Genomic DNA, 11276 nt, shown 5'->3' on the forward strand with positions numbered 1-11276 from the left:
AGTGAAATGGGAGGATTTATATAAGCTTAGTGAACATTCGCCCTAGCATTGTATATGCAAATTCTTCATATTTTGTGTTTTGAGAAAATTGGATTAAATTGTAAAAGTGCATAATATTAGGGGTAAATTGGTAAATTGCTCAATTATGTGTATTCGCCAGGAAGTTTGACATGAAACTTTGATAGGTTTGAGAGATGAATGACTGAATGAGCTATAGGTTATGTATGGATGAATTTTATGCGCATGTGTGTGTGTGGCATTGGTAGTTAATGGCATTCGGCATTGTTTAATTAAAATTAGAAATGAATGCTTGAAAGTTAAATAGGTCGCTCTAATGATCAAATATGCTAAAAGCTAATATATGGACAAATGATCTGAATGAATTGGTTTTTGAAATGTATATGGTTGCCGTATGTATGTGTTTGATTGAGAAGTAAATTTGTTTGATTTAGCTCAAGAGCCTAGAGGATCAAAGTTGGATAGGGAAGGAAAAAGTGATCGAATAGCCGCCAAAATCGTTCGACCACATCCGAGGTAAGTTTTAAGCGATTAATCATTGAGTAAATTCAATCATAACAGGACATAATGAGTTGATTTAATAAGATATGATGTGGCCAGGATATGTCTTGAACTCAAATGGTAAGTTCATAAGTGTTTGGACTTGGAAATTTAAGAGCAAATTGTAATAAATTGCTTGGACAGCAGCAGTAATGTGATTTTAGAAAATCACTATAAATTGTTGGTGTGGAATTATAGGCTGAATAAAATATGTAATAAAAGCTTAGTTGGTCTAGTTTCTTATAAAAGAGACCGTGGAAGCAAAGATATTTCCTATAAAGAGATATTTAAAGTTGTGCGGGACAGTGTCGGAATGACTCCGAAATCCCTGTTCTGTTTTCGAAAAATCATTATAATTTGTACAAAAATGGTTATGAGATAATATTTATATGCTTAGACTCCTTAATGAGTCTAATTTCAAATGGAATCAAATAGAACACATTATGAATTCTGTACAATGAAAAATTTGATTCGTAGTGAAGAGTGGTCAGATTAGTCAAACAGTGAAACAGGGGAAACTTTAAGAAAAATCTGGTATTGATTGGCCACACCTAAAATTCTGGAAATTTTATGGATGAAATATACATGAGTCTACATTCAGGGAAATTTAACGGCAATTGATTTGGAGTTTTGTAGCTCCAGTTATAAATAATTTATTGACTACTGCTCAGGAAAAACAGCTTGTGCTGAATTTGAGATTATGTTGCAAACCTTGATAAAACTTGTTTTAGTTGCTCATAAGCTCTTGATTAAACCCATACGTGAATTCGAAATTGTGAAATTGTAAGTTTATAAGTATTGAATATGAAAATGATAGATGTAGATTCAGCCAAGACAAAGTGTATACGTGAAAGTATATGTGGTATGTGAAGTATATTTGGATAATTGTGATGTGAATACATGAAAATTTATATTTTGATTTAGGATTTTATGTGATGAATGTGAACCTGTATATATATGCGTGATAAGGCCGAATGGCCAATGTGATGAATGTGAACATGTGTATGTGTGATAAGGCCGAATGGCCAATGTGATGAATGTGAACATGCGTATGTGTGATAAGGCCGAATGGCCAATGTGATGAATGTGAACATGTATATATGTGGTAAGGCCGAATGGCCAATGCGAAATGTGTATGAGATAGATATGTGGTAAAGCCAAATGGCTAATGTGAGATATGTATGAGATGTATATATATATATATATATATTGTGGCCAAATGACAAACGGCGGAAGGTGTGTTTTATTAGATATTTGATGAGATAAATAAATTACAAATATGATAGTCGATGTGAATGTTGTAACGTGTGAATAAATATGCATGTAACTCGTGATGTAAATCCGGATTTAAGGCCCGATGACTATATGTGGTGACTATATCCGGGTTAAAACCCCGCAGCTTTATGCGAGAATATTATCTGATTAATGTCCGTGAGGCCGTTGCTCGTACTATATCCGAGCTTTAAAGACCCGACGGCTAAATGCTAGGATTCAAGTAAGACTTTGATATTGAGTATCGCATTAAGTTACCATCAAATAAGTATTATGTATTTAAGATGTTCAGTACGTATCACTTACTCATCGGTGGAGTGATTTGAGGTGAATTATCGGTATCAAAGAGGTAGGTAAATGTGATTAATATTATAACTCCAAATATGAGAATGATCTAATTGGTAAGGATTATGATTTGTAAGCTTAAGTATGGATGTGATTATGAACAAGTGGAAAGGATTATTGAAAGCTGATAATCGATGAAGAATGTGCTTTGGAAATATTTGACCATCTAGGTCATTATTATTGAAAGTATATATGTGGCAGCCAAGTGTTGCGTTTAATGACATTATAGATCGAGATGAAGCTCTAGATTAACTTCATCGAACAGTTGAAATGAATGACCAATGATAGTGATTGAGAACACTTTGTTTTGCTTAAAACTTACTAAGCATAAATTGCTTACTCCGTTTCTTTGTTCTCTGTTTTATAGATTTTGGCTCGTCAGCTATCGGACTCGGGATTTTAGGAAGTCGAAGTCTCCACACTATCAAAGCCCCCTTTTTTGGTACAATTTTGGTTGAACTTTGAAATGGCATGTATAGGACTACCCTTTTGTTGTAGGTCATGTACCTTTCGGTTTTGTGTAAACTTGGATAGCCATGCGAAAATGGCTTATATACGTTTTTAGCATAGTACTATAATCGTTTGTATGTTGATCATTATGAGGTACGGAATTGTTTTGAAACGATTAGCCATTGGAATGGTTAATCATGATCACACTTTGTGCTATGTATGCAAAAAGGGCCAATTGAATCATGGAAATCATGAAATAGGTAAAGCCTACCTTAAAGGCAGATGCTGACAGCAGCAGTGATGTGGATGTGAAAAATCACTAAAAATAGTAGGAACTGTATTAAATAGTGAATAAATTATTTAAATGAACCTTGATGAATCTACTTTCATATGGAAGAAATGAAATGGTCATATGAGTTATATGTTAAGAGATATTAAAGTTCTCGTGAAACAGGACCAGAACGGTTTCTGGATCCCCTGTTCCGACTTTGGAAATTAATTGTAAATTAACCAGAGATAATTAGGAGTCATGCCATATATGTATAGATTCCTCTCTGAGTCTAGTTTCTATGGAAACAAACGGCATCAGTATTGAAGCCCTGTACAGGGAGATATCCAATTCGTAATGCGTGAAGGTCAGTGTAGTTGAACCCTGGATTAGGGGATACTTTAACTAATAAACTGTACTAATTGGCTCGACCAAAAATTCTAGAAAAAAATATGTTGATGGACTTATGAATCTAGTTTCAGGGAAAATTTACGAAACTGATTTTCGAGCTTTAAAACTCAAGATATGATTTTTAAGGCGACAGTGATGCAGTAACCAGCTAGTCTAGAAAATTTTTATGGACTGTGAAAATAAATGTATTATGTCTGTTAGCACCTCGTGTTTGACTCCGGCAACAGTCTCGGGTACGGGGTGTTACAGATGTTATGTGTCTTGATTGTTTATGCATTCAGATAAAATTATTACTATGTTATTCATGCATTATAAATGTGGGGAATACAATTGAATTAATTATTAAACCCTAACCGGATTGTCATTAATTGACACACTATCTGAAAAGTGCATGTTTAATCTATATTCGAGAGAATTATATTAAAGTTCGTAATAATTTGAGAGAACCTTATTACCTAGCATAATCCTAGGATTCATGTGATTAAACTACTTCAGTATAGAAATGTTACTCTTACCTCGCACAAATATGTTTTTTTCTGCTTATTAATTTTCTAAGTTGTTGACATAGACATATGCTATACTTACTAATTTATTAAGTTGAATCTTTAAATGATGCCTGAAAAGGTAACCTTGAAGTCGTAACAAACACAGACATATGTGGACAAGAGATTAAACTTCGGGCTTCGAGAAAAGCCAAAGTACTCATAATTAAAATAGGATTAATAACTAACCGAGTTGCCATGGAATTTTTTGTAACATCATTAACAATATTAAAATATTTCTAAGTTAGTAAAGAGAATTATTCTAACACATGCATGGTATTGTGATTTTTCTTAAAAACATGCATACTCAATTCTTCCTTTATTTAATTTAATTTTAAGCTTACTTAGGTTAGTTTAGTTTAATTAAAACCCATCATTTAATTTATTTTTCAACACCTACCAATTTGCTTAGTAATTAATTTCACAATACTTGATTCACATAAACAGCCGAGATGATACTCTTAGTCACTACTTTGTTACTTGTCAACGATTGTATATACTTTCACATCAATGGAATAATTTCAAGACATTTAAAAATCTTTTCCCTCTCCATAGCATTATCTTTTTCAGTCGTTCTGAAGAAGGGGATGTAGCTAAAGGAAACTTTGTATGTCGCTACAGTCACATGAATTGAAGTCCGGTAGTAAAGAAATCAAAGAATTGGTAAGCTTATTTACCTTTCTATACTTGTGGATTGAAGAAATAAGTAGAGTAAGAGCATTTAAAGGCTTCTATATAATGATGAATTATGGGTTCTAAAGGTCGAACACCTATAGTTTGATTGATAAATGGTTGTCATGTTTAGCTTCCAAGACCAAGGAGGCTCTGACTTTCGGATAAACTAAGTTAACAAGCATAAGGAAACGACGTGAGTTTCTACACTTTTACTCTGAGATGTTGTTTGTTTGGCAATAGTGTATGTTAAATCTAGAAGGAGTTTCATTATTATGCATAAACTCTTTTATCAAAAAATGCTTGTTACATAAGGTTGAGTAGGTTTATAGGTATCCGACAGCATGTCGTTATGAAAGAGATAGTTGTAGCCCTATGCTTATAAAGTAGCATATGACATGTTCAAATGATTATGAATTGCATGTAATGTCTATTTGTATGTGTTGTGAATACTGATGGGAATTTTCAAAGGATTTAGATGAAGTTAGGATCTAGGAAATGAGAATTTATGTTAGATACCGCCATACGGAATTGCTGAGTGCACTCATGATTAAAGAAGCTCTAGGCCTTATAGAAGAGACACTATGGTATTCGAGCATCAAGGTTAGAAATAGAGAAACGAAGGAATAGAGAGATGAATAGGGAAATTGGAATTCCATTAAAATTCCACCATCAAAGATTGCTGGGAAAAAAATCGTGATGTGCAAAGTTTTAGGCCTTGCGGAGGGGACATTGCGATGTTTGAGCATCAAAGTGAAATGTGAAAGAGGTCCTTCGAGACGGCACCATGACAACAGTTATTAGGTTTCATATAGCAATGTTGCGATGGTGATCAACAAGCCCTATGGGGCAACACGCAACAGCAGTATGGTCCTTTGGGGCGACATCTCCAAGAGGTTTAAGGTGTAAGACTATAGCTCAGCTATGAAAACAAATAGACTCCGTTGGGACAGTAAACACAAGGTCGTCCACCGGGACAATAAACACAGGGTAATTCATTGGGATAGTAAACACAAGAAATTCTGCTAGGATGTAAAATATGGGGATCGTAATTGGAAAGTTTGCGGTTCATGAGTGATGCCAAAGTTATGTCTCAACCCAGATATGGTGAATAGAAAAAGAAGCTCCTTAGATTTGAAGGTATTCATAGTATACAAAAATATTAGTCTGCCAGGGAGGTTACAAATTTCACACGATTTCAAAAGGTCAGCTAAATGGTTGAGTAGGCTGATCAAGGTCTTCATGAGAGGAAATGTGTACACAAGGCTGAGCAGCCAGTAATGTCCGTTAGAGGATAGTGAAAAGTAGGGGTAAGACATAGCTAGGAAGAATGGCAAAGATCTTGTTGATCTACTAAGGGTAGGAGTTGCATGTCCTAAGAAGCCTCCTTAGGAAGTAGATCGACAAACTAAAGGCTAAGGTGTTGTTTTCGTTAGCTCTAGTACTCCAAGGTAGTGAGAACATTGAAATATGGTAAAGACCATAACTATAGCAATTTCTTGGGTAGTTGCCAAGCGTCGTCTGTCAGAAATAATGAATGTAATTAACAGGGAGATAAATTCTAAGTTGGATGTCTCACATTTTTCTTAATATTTTATATATGGATCTCACTAAGTTCTCCCAAATTTAATAAATTTCTACTTGAATACATGTTAGTTAAAGATTCAAAAATCGAGAGGGACCAAGCTAGACTTCACTAAGATCTTGGCGAGATGCATCAGTTGTGCTTGTGTACAAAAGGGAACCCATAGAGGCTTAGCCTCAGGGTTTAAGTTTTCATTTTATGTTATCAAGTCTTTATCCAAAACTTTGTAATCGACCGATGGAAACAAAGCCTTAAATTTTTATTACAAGTTTAATGTAAATTGTTTAACTATGTATTTAAACCAGAATAGAAGTTTCGTTGAGTCATTTGATTTAGTGTTGTATCCGATACTCGGACTTGGTGAATGGGTTGTGTAACACCTCACACCCGTACCCTATGCCGGAACGGAATACGAGGCATTACCTAATTTGAACACATACATTCACACGTTATCCGAATCACAAGAATTGGTCAAATTTGAAATTTTTCCCAACTTTACCATAAACTCCTTAATATGGGCCTACGAGGCTTAAAACATTCATTTGAAACCATTCAAGACCAATTCGGGTCATTTTAAGACCTTTGAAAAATAACACGTGACACAGGGGCACGCGTCCGTGTGAGAAGGGCAACATGCCTGTATGACCACATCAACACGATCGTGCTGATGGCCCGTGTGGTTCACACAGCCTAAGCATTTAGGGACACGCCCGTGTCCTTTACCCGTGTGGAATTAATTTCCATTATGAACCTACAGGGGTTTTTACATGGCCTGACACATACCCGTGTTCATGGCCTGTGTCCCTCACACGGCCATGACACGCCTGTGTCCTAGACTATGTGTAGAAACCTGGACATTCTTTTTCTATTGTAGCAATTCTCAAGGGCCAAACGGACAAGGCATACACCCGTGTACTAGGCCGTGCCCTTCACATGGATGAGACACACGGTCGTGTCTCTGCCTGTGTGTCTACTATTATGCATATAGACTTGCAAATTTTACGTGCAGGGGACACACAGCCGGGCAACACACCCATAGGGCTAGCCGTGTGTCATACACAGCCTTAACACACGCCTATGTGTCTACCTGTGTGGACAATATAGGGCATCTACCAAGCCTTTTGCCACCCTAAAACATAATATAACAACATTCATTCAAGAATACAAGGTATAATCAGCCACACAAGGCATTATCTCATTCATGAAAATATCATCATTTCATATATCAATAATGAACATTAGCCACTATTCCAAGGCTTAGTACAAAATGAAGGGATTCATCCCAAGCCAACACATTTGGCCAATTTAACATGACACAAACATCAAAATTCTAAGCTTTATACATGGCATAATTCAAATAGTAAAACCAACTATACAAAGTGCTTCGGTTGATAGTGTAGTCGATGTTTTCGACGTCTGATGATCCTTGATCTAATTAGGCAGCACTATAAGAAATTGGAAATGAGAGAGAGTAAGCATAAACCTTAGTAAGTTGCATGCAAATAAATATAACAACAATTCTACCATTTGTCAACATGCTCATAGTACGAAAGAAGGCATAAGCACAACTTACTCATCACTAACCAATACAAATCACATAGCATATATTGAGCTCATATCTCTTACATTTCAACTAGGTACCTGTACCACTCACAACATAGTTATATTTTACTTGTTTAACTTAAATTATAACTCTCAATGTTGAACCATTTGGAATATTATCGGATATTCACTAAGCCTCAAACATAGGGTTAATGTCGATGCCATGTCCCAGACATGGTCTTACACTGGCTATCGTCATCGAGGCTGATGCCATGTCCCAAACTTGGTCTTACACTAGCTCTCGTATATCCATGTTGATGTCATGTCCCAAACATGGTCTTACACTGACACCTCTATACGTGCCGATGCCATGTCCCAGACATGGTCTTACACTGGCTTACTTCACGAGGCTGACGCATGTCCCATACATGTCTTACACTAGCTCTCGTCTCAATGTTGATGCCATGTCCCAAACATGGTCTTACACTAACTCTCATAACATGGTCGATGCATGTCCCAGACATGTCTTACACTAGCTCACAATAACCCATACATCATGGCATGAATATCCGATTTATTCCCTATGGTTCAAACGAGAATTCTACTATCTCAATTATCATCATGCATTCTCATTTCCACAATCAAGCATTTCATGTTATATCAATTCAGCACATATAATAACAAAGTAGTTGTATTATTTACATACAAGTTACCTCGGCTTACAAAATATGACGACTCGTCGGTCTAATCTACTCGATTGGCCTTCCCCTGGTCTAGGTTCAAATTTTGAATTTCTTGATCTATAATAACAAAATTCACTAATTTTATCAGCACATTAATCTAGACACCCAAAAAATCATAATTGGGCAAAATGACCATTTTACCCTTATACTCTAAAATCGATTTTTATCGAATTTCTTCATGTCCTAAGCCTAGCTAAACCCTTTTTACTCTTATAGCCACCCAAAAATCTCCATTATTTCACACATTTGTCACTTATTTTACAACTTATGCAAAATGGTCCTTTTTAGGGTTTCTATAAGAAATCTCTTCACAGAAGTTGTTTATTTCACCACTATGATTCATTTTCTTACATAAAATTTCAAAAAACAACATGAACACATTCATGATAAAACCCTATACTTTCAACCATTTTGCAAAATAGTCCTCTCATTTGAAAGCTCATGTTACAAGGGTTCTAAAAGTAAAAAAATCATCAAAAAAAATTATCAAAATCACTTACTTGTGGAAAGACTAAATGGCTGAAAATTCAAGCTTCAAAAGCCCCTCTAATGGCTGATATTTTCGGTCTAGAAGAAAGAATGGAGGAAAAAGATGATGACTAGGCTTTTAAGGTATAGTCTAAGGGTCTATTTTCCCTTTAAAGACCCCAAATTTAAGTTTCATGGCAATTTAACTCCCTTAGCTAACAAAATAGGACTTTTGCACTTTATACGATTTAGTCCTTTTTTGCAATTAAGCTCACAAACGCTAAAATTAATCCACCAAAATTTTCCTGCACCTTTATAAACATGCCATCACACATAAAATAATATAAAAAATAATTTCTCTGACCTCGGGTTAGTGGTCCCAAAACCACTGTTCCGACTAAGCCCAAAATTGGGTTGTTACAGGTTGGGTAAAGGGTGTTACAGGTTGGCACTAATAGAAAACTTTTTGAAAAAATACAGTCAGAATAAACTTCACATGAAGAAAAGGTTTGATCTACTTCACTTATATTTCGGGTACCATTATGAATGATCACGTCACAGTTCTAATCAGTTAGTCACTGTTCTGGTGAATATGGATGAGATTTTCAAAGATGAAGATGCTTTGATGTTGTTGGGGTCACTTCGTAGGGAGTTTGAGTTCCTTGAAACAATGCTACTTCACGGGAAGACAAATGTATCTCCTAGTGAAATGTGTGTTGTTTTATATAGTTATGAATTGATAAAGAAAGGAAATGAAGGAAATTCAACCGGAGATGCAAAAGCTTTGGTATTCTGGGGTCGTTCACACACCCGGAGTAAAGTTCAAAAGCAAATATTCAAGTCAAAAGGGAAACTGAGTAAAGATTAGTGTGCTTTTTGTCAAGAAAAGGGGCATTGGAAGAAAAATTACCCAAAGTTGAAAATTAAGGGTAAATCTAAAAAAGGGAAAGCTTTAGCATAATCACATGTAGTTGAGTGTGAGGATGAAGATTTAGACTTCTCACTTATTACATCAATAACTAGCCATTTCGATGTATGGATGTTGGATTCAACTTGTAGCTATCATATATGTCCTCATTTGGAGTGAGTCTTTGGTTTTAAAGAATTAAATGGTTGAGATGTCTATATAACATATAATATTGCTTTTACCACATATGGGATTGATTCTATTCAATTGAGACATCATGATGAATCAACCATAACTTGACAAGATTTTTGTTATATGCTGGATTTGATGAAGAATCTCATTTTTTTGGGAACTTTGAAATCAAAAGGTTTTGAAGTGAGAGGTAAAGATGGTTTGGTGAGGATTATTTATGGTGCACGCTTGGTAATGAAAGGGGTTCACAAGAATAATAAGTTCTACCACTATCTGGGTAGTACAGTTAATGGGACAGTTGTTACGACACTAACTAAAAATCAAGAGTTAAAAGCACTTAAGTTATGGCATATGCATTTGGGGCATACAGGTGAAAATTCCTTGAGCTTACTCATAAATCAAGGACTATTGGAAGAAGTAAGAACTTGTAAGTTTGATTTCTATGAGCATTGCATCAAAAGGAAGTAAAAAAAGATGAATTGTAACACCTCGGTTCTGGTGGGTATAAGGTTGGGCGTATAGTCCTAAAGTATTATGATTGGCAGATTAAGCTCCGCCCAAGTGCATCTTTAAGAGAATAAAGTGGGCATGTACAGTTATGTGGTTAAGTTATTGTCATGTGGCTATGTTAGTTGGATAATATTAGCGGCCAAGTAAAATGGTATCGAGAGTATGATTTCACACGGGGTTATAATGCATCTATTATCTATGGCACTTTGCCAGTTAAGTTATAAGGTAAACTGGTTAAGAACTAACTAATTGTAAACTAAGATAGTTAAAAGATAAACGGATACTTAATTAGGTTTCTCGAAAGTTGTAAACTTTTTAATAATACAATTTAGTAATGATGTGACTTTTTTCAAGTTCCTATAAGGACCTAGATTATAATAATGGATATTTAAGTTTGCGAAAGGGGAGTTCTCTTCTTCTTTCTTCAAAAATATGGTTATTTGAAGCTTGAGGAACCGAAGACATTTCTTTAAGCTGAAGTTGAGATCCCAAACATTATCAATGATTACTCCATATCAAGTTAAGTTTTATGATTGCATGTTATGCTATGAAAGATTAGGTCTATAAGAATGCATGAACAGTAAGATGAAGAAGTAAGGTTTTGTATTGGGTTCATTTGGGTTTAAGATGATGGTAAGGTTATTTGAATGAGTTTTAATGGTGTTCTTGTGTTTTATAAGTAGTGGTTGTTGCAATATCTTAATAAAGTTTGGATCTAGAATTCAAATTGCTATCCGTGGTTGTCATGTGAGTCTCTTTACTAACTCTTGCATGTATACTATTCATACATGATATGTTAGTGATAATTGTT

Source organism: Gossypium arboreum, chromosome 3 (assembly GCF_025698485.1).
Source record: "Gossypium arboreum isolate Shixiya-1 chromosome 3, ASM2569848v2, whole genome shotgun sequence".
NCBI lineage: Eukaryota > Viridiplantae > Streptophyta > Magnoliopsida > Malvales > Malvaceae > Gossypium > Gossypium arboreum.